Consider the following 13,508-nt stretch of genomic DNA (forward strand, 5'->3'; position numbering starts at 1 on the left):
AATGTCCTGTTCTCTGCTGGACGGTGTCCCTTAATCAATTATCCAGTCCAAAGTGCAGCAGTGTCCCTTCCATTTACAGAAATACTAGAGTCCCTCTGCATGGAAAGGCAATGAGTGGGGAATCCCCCCGCCCCCAGATTTAAAAAAAAAAAAAAAAAAAAACTTTACTAAAGAATCTATATGGTATGTGAAAGGAAAAGAACCTTACTTTCAGGAATACTGTCAGCATGTTGGAAACTGGTTATCACATTAGGAATTACCAATTCATCCTCTTCTCCATCAGTTGTTCATAAATCTCTTACCAGAATCAGCTGAGGAGCATTTTTTAAAGTACAAATTCCCATGGCCCCACAGTTTGCGTGTCTGATTTTAAAGTTCTGCTGTGAAAACTGGCAACCTTAAATCCCACGGTACTTCTGATGAGCCAGGTTTAGAAAGCCAATTTTAAAACATCACAGCTGGCTCATCTAATTTAACCCCCTCCATGTTAAGGGCCTTGGTGAGGTTTCCACGTAGAACTGTTTTTTTTTAATCATTTCTCTATTGTTCCAGATTCAGTATATCTAAATTGTGGCTCCATCATGAAGAGGGAAAGAACTAAGTGATAGAGGGGGTGCATGTCTGCAGGACAGAATATAGGGGGAAACAGAAAGATGGAGACTTGTTCCCTCCAAAGTTCAGCTGCTTTGGGTACTGAGGCTCAGTTCCCAGCATGTAGGAAATGAGTGTGTTGTGTTGTTTCTGTGTGTCAGTTTTACATGGCTTTTGTCCCTGTCTCCATGGGTTATCTGCCTGAAAGAAAAGCTGCTGTTTCCGCAAAACCCTGTGGTCGTAGCTCACATCTATCTAATCGGGTCTGGATTCAGTGTTTCGGGATCTCCCTGCCCTGTTGGTTCAGAGACTATAAGCTGGCTTAAACTGTGACAGTGGGGAGAGTATCACAGTATAAAGTAATGAAGGTGAGTGAACTTTCAGAGGAGCTCAAATGTCACCAATTTGCTTAGTTTACCTGTTTTGACTGATTTTAGAAGATGACAGGTATTAATGGGAATCCAACTTAGGGAAGTGAAGTAGCACCGTTAATCTCTGAATCTGAGTGTGCTAATGGGGCTTTGCACAGAGCAGGCTGCCCTAGCTTCTCCCCGGATAGACACTGGGACAACTTCTTGGCCCAGGAGCTAGTCAGGCAAGGGACACAAAGGAGAGTCTACCTCTGAGCGGCAGTCTCAGAGACCAGCAGCAACCAGTCGGTCAGCTCGTGTGTACGCTGGGAAGCTACAGATGGAGGACCCAGGCCCTGCTCTTGGGGCTTCCCAGCCTCCTGAGGAGGAGTGACGCAGAGGTTTGTATCCTGTTTATCAGGGCCAGGGTTTGTAAAAGCAAGTTTTTGTGGCTTTTGAGACATTCATAAATCTGACCCCAAGAGCACGTAGTGAGACTATGAATCTAATGTGGTTTCTGTTCTCCATGATGGTGCTGAGCTATGAGCCAATGATATGGGTGTTCTTTAAATTCCATCCCGGTTCATATTTAACAGACTTGGCTGATTGATGAAAATGTTTTCAGGTTTAGCTCATAAACATAAAAATTAACCTGAACACACTGGTGTCCATATTGTGGTTTGTAAAGAGAGCAGCCCTGTGAGGCCAAAGCACATTTCAGTTCAATAATAAGGCTTGCTTAGAGTGACTCATAGTCTAGGCACACACAAACAACTGAGCACGGCCAGCTAGGAGCTCATGACCCAGAAAGGCTTGCGTTCGCCTCCAGACTTGAAGAGCAGTTTGGAAGTGGAAGGGCAGAGAGGAGAGAATTTTAGCTTGAAGTGGGAGAAGCCTGGGCCCAGGCGAGATTGAAATGAATTCCAATGAATGATTTACAGTCATTGCAGGACAGAGGACAGGAACATGTTTACTGGATGTCTGGAGCATGCTTCTGTCATCCTGGTTTTCATTTAATCCTGATAATCCTCCAGCGCTAGCCCTACACAGGATTGTTGATGAGAATGCAAATCCCAGCATTTTTGCTTGTGCTGAAATTGTTTTGTAAATTTTTTTTAATGGGTTAGTTGGGTGGCAGTTATCCCTTACTCCAGTGTTTTAAGTTAATAGCATTTCTTTGTCCCCAAATGGGTATTGGAGCTTTGCAGGTTGCGGTCTATGAAGGAATGAGGTGTGGTTTCATTTTTGTAAAAGTAATACATTGTAAAAAGGATATGGGCCGTATGGAAGATGGTTTATAAAAAGATGAAGAAAGAAAGTCTACAGTTCCCATCAGTCAGTGCTGACCACTGATAACACCATTTGGCTGTGTATTCCAGGCGGCATTGTTCTGTGCAGGCATGTGCTTTTCGGCAAAAATAGGTTCATAGTATACATACTGTTGTGAAACTTGCTTTTTTTTAATGTAGTGTATTGAGTAGCACTGCTCAGTTTTAAAGTGTGGTATGTACACAGACAAGTACACATATCGTAATTACCTATGTAAAAGTACCCAGAAGCCCATTACAACTCCCTTCCAGTAGCTCCCACCTCCTCAAGGTTAACCACTATCCTAACTTTTAACAACATAGATTGCTTTTGCTTGTGCCTGTTATTTATATAAATGGAATTATACAGTATATACTCTTTTGTCCTTAGCTCAACATTGTATTTGTGAGATTCATCCATGTTGCCATGTTTGGCTGTGGATTCTTCATTTTCGTTGCAATGTAATATTCCATTGTGTTAAGAAATAACGGTTTAGCTGTTCTACTGTTGATACCACATTCGGGTCATTTCTAGCTTCTGGCTGTTAAAATAATGCTGGCACTGTTTTTTTCCTCCTCAAGAGAAGCTGAAGTTGGAGTCGGTGAGAGGAACACTGACTTATACCACTTAAGGACTTGGACTTGGACACTGAAGGATAACAGTGCCCAGCTATGGTGCCACTCCATAAGTGTGCTTCTGCAAGGAATCTGTAACCTGAGAATAAAGTACCAGAAACCCTGGTGTGCTGTAGATGTAGACATAGGTGTGTGCATTAGAGCAGATCCTGGGTTACTCCTCCTCTACGGGCCTAGCCTTTGTTCCCCAAGGACAATGCTCTACCCACCACCCTTCCCAGTGGCAGCACCAGAGTATTCCTTGCCCTACAAACCAATGTTGAGGACGTGAGCTTGGTGTCCTTCCTCCCTCCCTTCCTGATAAAACCCCTACTTACTCTGTTGAGGCTTATGTGATCCTCTCACTCTCCTGGTTACCTGATGACTACCATCTTTAAAAAAAAATTATTCCTGTCTTTCTCCAAGTGAATTCATCTGTGTGGTTTACCGATCTGTGTTGGGAGTCCCCAGGATCATCATACTCAAGGACTGTCATTGTTAGGGCAAAATTAAAGAAAAAGCAAAATTAAAAAGGTGCAACACAAAATTAAGAAAAAGGTATGTGGGCAAAGTGGAGCAAACCAGGCTCAGATTTTCAGAGGGTGTCACAAAGGATGTATCAATACTTGATTCCCCAAGCAACAAATTGTTCCAACCTGTATGGAATGTTTTTTTATCAAGGAAACCCCCTCAGCAACTGAGAGCCCAGGGTTTTGATTGGCGTCTGGTTATGTAGGCACCTTCTGTGTGGCACATACTAAAATCCCAGACTCGAAAGCACAAGTAAACAACATTGACTGTGCAAACAGTTTAGGCATCTTGAGCCACTCTTATCCATGCTGGGAACCCTCCTCAAATCCCAGTTTCCAGGTGTCAGCCAGGGCCGAACTTATAAGCCGTCTTTGTAAAGGACAGTAGTCAGCCTTGCTGTGTTAACTCTTGTGGACCCACCCCACACTCTGGTTCCTGTTCCTTATCCCATGACCTTTTCTTCTCATCTCCTCCCATCCAAACCTGTAGACACACCTGGACCTTGTCCATCAATCTCAACTGCGTCATCTCTGAATCATGGATTTAGACACCTCACACTTTGATCTTCCAACTGACTTGCTCAAGAAATAATAAATACACACAGAGTGACCTAACCACTCCTTTGCTCAGTAACTGCTTTCAGCATGGTTGGTGCAGACCTCCAGGTCAGGAATCTTTCTACCTTGGTTGGATTAACTAGCTTCCATCTTTTGCTTTCCTGTTTCCTATTTCCAACTAGCCTAGACTCCTTGAACCGTCATTCTCTTACAAACCTTAAACTCCTGTGCTTTTCTGAACTTTCTGTGTTCTTGCCTAGAGAAACTTCAACCCTGAAAACAGCCACCCGCCCACGTGGTCAGTATTCACTGAGAGGGTTGTGTCCTGTGGAAGAGACTCACAGGTGAATGTATTAGTACCACTATAAACCTGACTGCTCTCTCCTGGGCCCTCAACACTGCCAGCAAAACATAATACTACTCTGCAATCACCTCTCTAGTAAGCAAATGGCCCTGTTATGCATTTCAGAAAACTAGAAGACACTGGATGGAAACTGCCTCAGGCACTTAAACCATACTCTACGCTAAGCTCATGTGCACCCAGCCTTATCCTGGTTGTCCTGTAAAAACAGAAAAGACCACGGATCAAAAAACTGCCTATGTACTGTTTCCCTAACTCCCACCATCCCCATTCCCAGACTTAACATTATTGAGTTACCTCTCCGCCTGTATTCAACTTCTTCCTTAAAGATCCTTCCCATTCACATTTAATTATTATGCCAGCATATTCTATGGCATATTCATATGTTAATATTCATATGTTTATATATACAGGCATAACGGAAATATTGTGGGTTCAGATCCAGACCTCAGTAAAGCAAACATTACAATAAAGTGAGACAAATTTTTTTTTCCTAGTATAAAGTTAGATTTACACTGTACTTTTGTCTATTAAATGTGCGATAATAGCATTGTGCCTAAAAAACAACATACATTACCTTTATTTTTAAAATAGTGCTGTTGGAAAAAATGGCCCTGATAGATTTCCTAGGCACAGGGTTGCCACAGAACTTTCAGTTTGTAAAAAAGGCAGTATCTGCAAAACAATAAAGTATACATATAGTTGTAACTATGTAGCATTTATCATGTTACAAGCTTCTTTGTTAAGAAAATTATCCTTGAATCCTACATCCTACCAGTTCCTACTTAGAGCTCTTAACTATCTGACACCTCATCTCCCTTTCACTTCTTAGCCCCACTTGTTCCACTCCCATGTGCCACTAAAACAGTTCTTGGTAAGGTCACTAATGATCTGCAGTGAGCCTTTCGAAGTTTTCCTCTCTTACTTGCTTTGCAGAACCATTCCTTGCAGTCTACCTCTTCCTTCTGAAAATACTCTTGTCTTCCTGGCTGCCATACTCACCTGGTTTTCCTCCCACGCCTCTAGCTGCTGCTCCTCAGTCTGCCTAATTCTAATTCTACAGTCACCCCATTTTAAAATATTAGTGTTCCTCAGGGTTCGACTTTAGCTCTTTTTTCTATTCTCCCTGCCACTCCCTGTCCTCCCCTCAACATACACACATACAACCACAAATTAGTCAGTGGAGTTTCCCACATTTGGGGAAATCACAGGGGTAGCACATCAGGAAAAGCCTCACGATGGGAAAACCACCTTTGTGATCCTGTTAGCTAAGGTCACTTGTTGTTTTTTTTTTTTGGGGGGGGGGGGCTTATCTATGGAGTTATTCTCATATTCACTTATCTAGCACAGATCTTTTCTAAGTCTGGATCTGACCCCCCCCCCCTTTTTTTTTTTTTTTTGGTTGGCTGCTCCACTTGTGTAATCTTAGTTCCCCAACCAGGGATTGAACTCAGGGTCACCACAGTAAAAGTGCTGAGTCCTAACCACTGGACCACCAGGGACATCCCTGAATCTCACTTTTTGATTTTGTCATTAAAGGTCTTATAGTAACCTCTCGAATGTAATGTTGCCCAAACTAAAGTGATGGATTTTTTTTCTTTTTTTCCTTTTTGGCTGGCCACTCAGCTTTTGGGGTAGTAGTTCCCTGAGCCTTCAGCATTGACAGCGCTGAGTCTTGACCACTGGACCACCAGGGAATTCCCATTCCCTCTGCTTTTCTTCCAGTGTTCTTGATCTAGGATGTAGCAACACCATCTACTAGCTCAACTGTGCTGCAAATGTGAAAGTCACCTTTGACACCATTTCCTTCAGTTTTACACCAGCTTCACTCCTGTTAGCAAGTTCTATCAATTCTACTTTCTAAATACATCTAATGTCTCTTTTAAAATGTTTTATGTTGATAAGAGATATGTGTACACATGTGTTTCAATTTAAATGCCTCAGAGGGCTTATAATGAAAACCCTCAGTCATACTGTCATCCCTTCCCCTCCCTAGTCTTTTGGTTTTAGTTTTACTGGTTTTCTGTGGAAAACAGAAAGCTATTCAACAAATCTTTACTGAGCCTTTATATGCAAGGGGTATAGTTCATTTGCAGGGTAAGCAACAGTGAACAAAATAAAACCAGCCCTTCTTGGATCTTGTGTTCTGGGAGGAGACAAAGAATTAAATTTGTAGTCTGTTAAGATGCTTAAGGGAATTCCCTGGCGGTCTAGTGGTTAGGACTCAGCGCATTTTCACTGCAGGGGCCCAGCTTCAATCCTTGGTCAATGAACTAGGATCCTGAAAGCCACATGGCATGACCAAAAAGATGCTTATGTTCCGTGGAGAGAAAAACCAAGAAGGAAGGACAAGACAGGGTGTATGGGCTCGAGGGGGGGTTGCTGCTTCAATTTAAAATAGGTTGGGGAACCTAACATTTGATAAATGACTCAGGAAGCTGACTGGATGTTCAAGCAGAGAAAATTTTAGCTGCAAAGACCCTGAAGCAGGAGTGAACCTATTATGGCTGGAGTAGAGTGAGGGAGTGGCTTCTCCCCTGGTAGCTCAGCTGGTAAAGAATCCTCCTGTAATGCAGGAGATCCCAGTTTGATTCCTGGGTCGGGAAGATCCCCTGGAGAAGGGATAGGTTGCCCACTCCCGTATTCATGGGCTTCCCTGGTGGCTCAGATGGTGAAGAATCCTCCTGCAATGCAGGAGGCCTGGGTTTGATCCCTGGGTTGGGAAGATCCCCTGGAGGAGGGCATGGCAACCCACTCCAGTATTCTTGCCTGGAGAATCCCCATGGACAGAGGAGCCTGGCGGGCTACAGTCTGTGGGGTCGAAAAGAGTTGGGCATGATTGAGTGACTACGCACATCACAGCACAGAGTAAGGGAGGAGAGGCTTGTGGGATATGAGGCTAGAGTCAGTGGAGTCTTGACAGGGAAGGAATAGTGGAGTCCGCACTAATCATTGAGATTTGTTCCCAGATGGGAAGCAGTTGTAGGGTTTTGAATAGAAAGAAGAGTGACAATCTGACTAACATTTAAAAAGAATTGGGAAATTCCCTGGTGGTTCACTGGTTAGGAGTCAGCACTTTTAGTGCTGGGGCCTGGGTTCCTTGGGGAACTACGATCCCACAAGCCACGTGGTGCGGCCAAAAAAGAAAAAGCACTTCTACTACAATGGTCAGTGAATCTCGTCCATGTGTATGTCTTTGGATTTTAAATAAATAAATTTTAGAAAGTAAAAACATCTGACTGCTGTGTTGAGAATAAATTAGTAGGGAGGACAGTTAGGAAACCAGCACAGTAACCCAGAGTGATTCCCCCTGCCCTCTGACAGTTGGAACATGTGGCCTAGACTTCCAGTGGCAGAGATCTGTAATTTGGGGGCCCGTTTGGTCTCCTCAGTGGACTGTTCCTCTGGCGGAGGCTTCTATCCTATCACAATATTGTTTCTATCTTTTTTTTTTTTATGTTATGGTTTTTTGGCAGAGAGATATCTGGCATCTTAGCTCCCCAACCAGGGATCAAACCCACACCCCCTGCATTGGAAGGTGGAGTCTTAACCCCTGGACCACCAGGAAAGTCCCTGGCTGAGGCTTTAATGTATGCATTCAAATAGTTCAAAAATAACTTAAATAGAATTTCCAATTGCAGTCTGCTCCCCTTTTCTCACTGTCACTTGGACCTACAGGTTACCCTCTTCACATGCAGCTAGGTTGTTTCCAAGTTTTGCTGGTCCAAACAGTGTTGGAATGAGTCATTTAACAAATAGGTGAATGTATCTGTAATATTAATAACTGAGATTTTGGGTAATAGGAGATATGACTTCATAATTCTATTATTATTCTATTATTCCCGTGTCCTTTCCGATAGAGATTATAGCCATTTACATTCAGCCCGTTTTTCAGGATGTGTATTACCTTATATGAGCTTCTCTTGTGGCTCAGCTGGTAAAGAATCCGACTGCAATGTGGGAGACTTGGGATCGATCCCTGGGTTGGGAAGATCCCCTGGAGAAGGGAAAGGCTACCCACTCCAGTATTCTGGCCTGGAGAATTCCATGGACCGTATAGATCATGGGGTTGCAAAAAGTCGGAGAGGACAGAGTCACTTTCACTTTCACTTTGACCACACAGACGTTTGTCGGCAGTTCAAGTGGAATAACCTCTCCGACCCCTTCCCTCGCCCCCCTCCCCCCACCCCCCAGATCTCTCTTCTCGCCCTCCACCCGGGTCTGGGACCCGGGAGGCCCCTCTTCTTGAAATAGCGGCCACCTACTGCAGTGAAGGTGGCTCTCCTCTCGAGTAGCCAAGTCAGGGCTTGGGGGGCAGTGGGGAGGAGGCAGGCAGGAGGATGAGCTCCCCCGACACCGAGAGCGGGGGAAGAGCCTGCAGCACCCCGTGGACCATCTGCTGAGCCATAGAGAGAGTGAGCAGCAGGCAGGCAGCGAGAAGGCCCGCCCCAGGGAGCGTGAGCTGCGCCTGGGCCTAGAGGAGAGCGGGCTGGGGCTGCGCTTCAAGGAGCTCACCAACGAGATGATGGTGACCACGAGCGGTAGGAGCGTGTCCCCGGTACTGAAGGTGAACATGTCCGGCCTCGACCCCAACGCCGTGTACTCCTTCCTGCTGGACTTCCAACCACTTAAAATACCTGAACCAGGAGTGTGTACCACGGAGCAAGCCTGAGCCGCAGACGCCCAGCTGCGTCTACGTCCGCCCTGACTTGCCCAACTTTGGCGCACACTGGTTGAAGGCGCCTGTCACCTTCAGCAAAATCAAGCTCTCCAACAAGCTCAATGGAGAGGGCTAGATCGTGTTAAACACTGCTTCCCGGGAGACCCAGTTCATGGCAGTGAGCACTTAGCAAAATGAGGAGCTAGCAGCTCTTAAAATTTAATACAATCCCTTTGCAAAAGCTTTCCTTGATGCAAAGCGAAGAAGCGATCACAAAGACATGATGGAAAAACCTGGAGACAGCCAGCCATCTGAGTGTTGGCTGATTCCTGGAACGAGCACCCTGTGTCCACCGGCCACCCCCCAACCCTCAGTCCAGCAACCTCCTCTCACAGCCTTCCATGCACAGTTGGGAAAGGTACCTGGCCCTGAGGAACCACCATCCAGGAGACCCCTTACCCCAGCAGAACAATTCTTGAACCTTTTCTGACAATTCATCTGCATGTCCATGCTCCAACCCATGACAACTGTCCAGCCTTGGAATGCCTGCCCACGCCAGCATGCTCCCCATGGGTCCCAATGCTGGTCCTCCTATGGGCTCCAGCCAGTATGCCAGCCTGTGGTCTGTGAACAACGGCACGATCACCCTGGGCGCCCAGGTGGCAGGAGTGCCCAGCGGGCTGAGAGCCCAGTTCTTTCGAGGCTTCTCTGCTCACTTTGCCTCCCTCATCCACCTGGTCTCGGCACCCTCCTCCTCGGGGTCCCCGCTGTATGAAGGGGCTACCATAGCCAAAGACATTGCTGACAGCCAGAAGGATGCCCCAGCCCGCCTCCTGGCCTTGTGGATGTCCGTGTTGCCTCCGTCGATGTGAACCAGAGCCTGTGTCTTAAAGGAGGCAATGACTCTGCTGTGGCAGCAAGTGTTCATTTGATTGGCAGTCTCATGGGACGAGGGAAGGAAACCAGGCCTGTTGACCCTCCCTTTAAATAAGAGGAAGATACATGTTCTGCTATTTACCTTATTTCATCCTCGGGGCCGCAGTGCTGTCCTGGGTCCTTTATGTGCTGCACGTGAATTCAGGTGAAAGCAATGCAGGTGGCCTCAGTCACCAGGATTCACAGTAGCAATGACTTGCTAGCATCCAGAAACTCTGTTTTGCTTGCAACACATAGATGACTCTGGCCTATCAGAATTTGTTAACTCCCCCAGTCATACTCCAGTGAGATAAAAAAAAACACACTTTTAGTTCTCCTCCCTGTGGCTTTTGAGTAGTTTTCAGGTTCCTTTTGTGGCAGGGGTCATAGTCAGAGTTCAGCTGTGACAGAATTAAATCATAGCTGGGGACAGCAGACTGGAGTTGAAATGACAGTGTCCAGCTCTGTCCACTGGAATGTGTTTAATTTGACCATAGGTAGCTAATCTTATGTATTGTTAAACCTACAACTGTTCATATTTTTCTTTTGACAAACTAGCCAAACACAATCAGCAGAAAGCATCTTCTGTAAAATAAAACCAATGTAGGGACTTCCCTGTGGTCTAGTGGCTAAGACTCTGCACTCCCAGTGTGGGGAACCTGGGTTCGATCCCTGGTCGGGGAGCTGGATCCCATATGCTGCAACTAAGAGTTCCCACAACTAAGACCTGCATAGCCAAATAAATAAATTAATTAATTAATTAAAAAAAAAAATGTAAAAAAAAAGGTTAACTGGATTATCTTTTTTCTGAATTTCCATCAGTTTCTTAGGATCATCTATATTATATTATTTTTTAAATTTTACTTATTTATTTTTATTTTTGGCTGTGCTAGGTCCTGGTTCCTGTGTAGGCTTTTCTCTAGTTTCGGAGAGCAGGGGCTAGTCTCCATTGCAGTGCACGGGCTTCTCTTGTTGCAGAGCACAGGCTGGAGGGTGCACAGGCTTCAGTAGCGGCAACATGTAGGCTCAGCAGTTGAGACCTCCCAGCGGCTCCGTAGTTGCAGCACATGGACTAAGTTGCTCCGTGGCATGTGGGATCTTCCTGGATCAGGAATCACCCATGTCTCCTGCATTGGCAGGCAGATTCTTTACCACTGAGCCACCAGGGAAGCCCAGATCATCTACATTTTAATCTGCTTCATGACTGGACCTTGCCTTTTTTCAACTTTTAGATTGTTTTTCCTTTATCTTTTTCATGTTTAATATATACAGAAGGATATGTAACCCATAATATGAATATAAATGGACCTGTCATTTAACCCCAAAACTAGAGCATTACCAACAACCTGCATGTATATATTACCACTCCCCTACTGTATTTCTGTGTGTGTGTGTGTGTGTGTGTGTGTGTGTGTGTATTAGTCATTCAGTCAAGTCTGAGTCTTTGCAACTCATGGATTGTAGCCTGCCAAACTCCTCTGTCCATGGAATTCTCCAGGCAAGAATACTGGAGTGGACTACCAATCCCTTCTCCAGGGAATCTTCCCAACCCAGGGATGGGACATGGTCCCTACACTGAAGGCAGATTCTTTACCATCTGAACCACCAGGAAAGCCCTTCCATTCACTTCTGCCTCAACCAAAAAGAAATCACTATCGGAAATTTGTATTTTTTCATAGTTTTGGTTTTGTTTACAGTATTTTCCCATAGAATTTCTTATTGTCTCTTGTACAGGTGTATATTCTCTGTTACTTGGAATCTATTTCATTTTTCTTGAGCTCACCAATTTTCAACTCTCATTAAGACCATTGTTTCCTTGGATCTTTATTTATTCTATAGTTGTTTTTTTTTTTTTTTCTTGGAGTTTCTGAATGTCCTATTTGGCTTGTATTTGTTGCCTTTATCACATAATAAAGTTTTCCCAGACTCTTAACCTTGAACTGTCATTTGATTTAGCTTATGAAGTCTCCTTTTTTTCCTACAGCCCATCATCCTATAATATTTTGCCATCCTACTAAAATTCCAACATGTTGCTTTTGAGATCTTCAGGAAAATTAGGATCCTAGGATTCCTCTTCATCGCTCTCCTGGGTTAAAATCATAGATCCTAGGATGTCATGTTTTCCATTTTCTTGTTTGCTAGAATTCTTACTTTAGGGAGCATTCTTTAAAAGTATACAGGGCCAGATAGTATGATCTCTGTCACAACTTCCTCTTTTCTTATTTAACAACCTTTTAAAATATAAAAATCATTCTCAGCTCAATTGCTGACTGTTCATCTAACATGCAGCAATGCTAAGTCTGATGCCAATTTGATTTTTTTCCCATGATAGATGATGTGTTTTTTCCTCTTTGGGGGTGAGGGGGGCTGGCTCAGAGCACAGTTTATGGGGGTAACCCAACCAGAGATTGAATCCAGGTCACAGCAGTGAAAGCACTGAATCCTAACCTCTAGACCACCAGGAAATTCCCATGTAGACCCCTTTGACTTAAAGATTTGTATCTTTCCTTTAGCTCTTTCTCTTACTACTTATTAGATAATATCTTTGATGCCACCCACTCTGTTCTTTCACTAAATCTCCCTCTTACTCAAATGTAAAAGTTGTCAAATCAGACTTTTGTGTTTCTTAGGTATTTTTACCAGGATTGTTAATCTTGGTAGTATACTTGCTGTAGTAGACTTTATCCAAAAATCTGAGAATTCTTTCTTACCTCTCACTGGAAGGAAGCAGAAGAGTTGCCTTGGAGCTCTGGGTGTCACCAGGATTTGTCACCTGACAAATCCTCTAAGGTGTATCTTTATTGTGAGAGTTGGATCATAAAGAAGGCCGAGCACTGTAAAATTGATGCTTTTGAACTGTGGTGCTGGAGAAGACTCTTGAGAGTCCCTTAGACAGCAAGGACATCAAACCAGTCAATCCTAAAGGAAATCAACCCTGATTATTCATTGGAAGGTCTGATGCTGAAGCTGAAGCTCCAATACTTTGGATGTGAAGAACCAACTCATTGGAAAAGACCCTGATTCTGGGAAAGATTGAAGGCAGGAGGAGAAGGGGGCAACAGAGGATGAGATGGTTGGATAGCATCATTGATTCAATGGACATGCGTTTGAGCAAATTCCAGGAGACAGTGAAGGACAGGGAAGCCTGGTGTGCTGTAGTCCATGGGGTTTCAAAGAGTTGGACACAACTGAGTGACTGAACAACAGTGAACAACAACAAATACTCCAAGGTGTATCTTTTTCATCGAGGTCTCTGAATTCCCAAGGGCTTCATTCAGAGGTGCCAGTGTTTCCAGATGCACAAATACTCTGTACCTGCAGAAAAGAATCTTCCTTTTATTGTTTGTTTTTCCTAGGAGTGTGTTGTCTAATTGTAGGTCACTTTAAAAGCACTGAGAAACAAAATTGTTCACTGCTTGTTGTGCAGACACACCTTAGGTTAGTTTTCCTGTTTTTAAGCCCCCTTCTCATGCTTGCCGTCTGTCTTATCTGCTATTTCAGGGTCTGAAGCATTTCAGAGTTTCAGACAAGCAGCTCCTCCTGCGCAATAGTAACCCTGGGGTATGACGTCAGCATTCTTTTGTTCTTCCCTGGGTCACCATACTTCTTCCATCTGTTCTA

The 13,508-nt window shown here is 44.4% G+C and overlaps 1 pseudogene; it reads left to right on the plus strand.

The window, feature by feature from the left end:
* The first annotated feature begins 5,718 nt into the window (after positions 1–5,718).
* Positions 5,719–11,699, plus strand: LOC133054202 (T-box transcription factor T-like; annotated as a pseudogene).
* Positions 11,700–13,508: the final 1,809 nt, after the last annotated feature.

The sequence above is a fragment of the Dama dama genome, chromosome 4 (assembly GCF_033118175.1).
Source record: "Dama dama isolate Ldn47 chromosome 4, ASM3311817v1, whole genome shotgun sequence".
NCBI classification, from domain to species: Eukaryota; Metazoa; Chordata; class Mammalia; order Artiodactyla; family Cervidae; genus Dama; species Dama dama.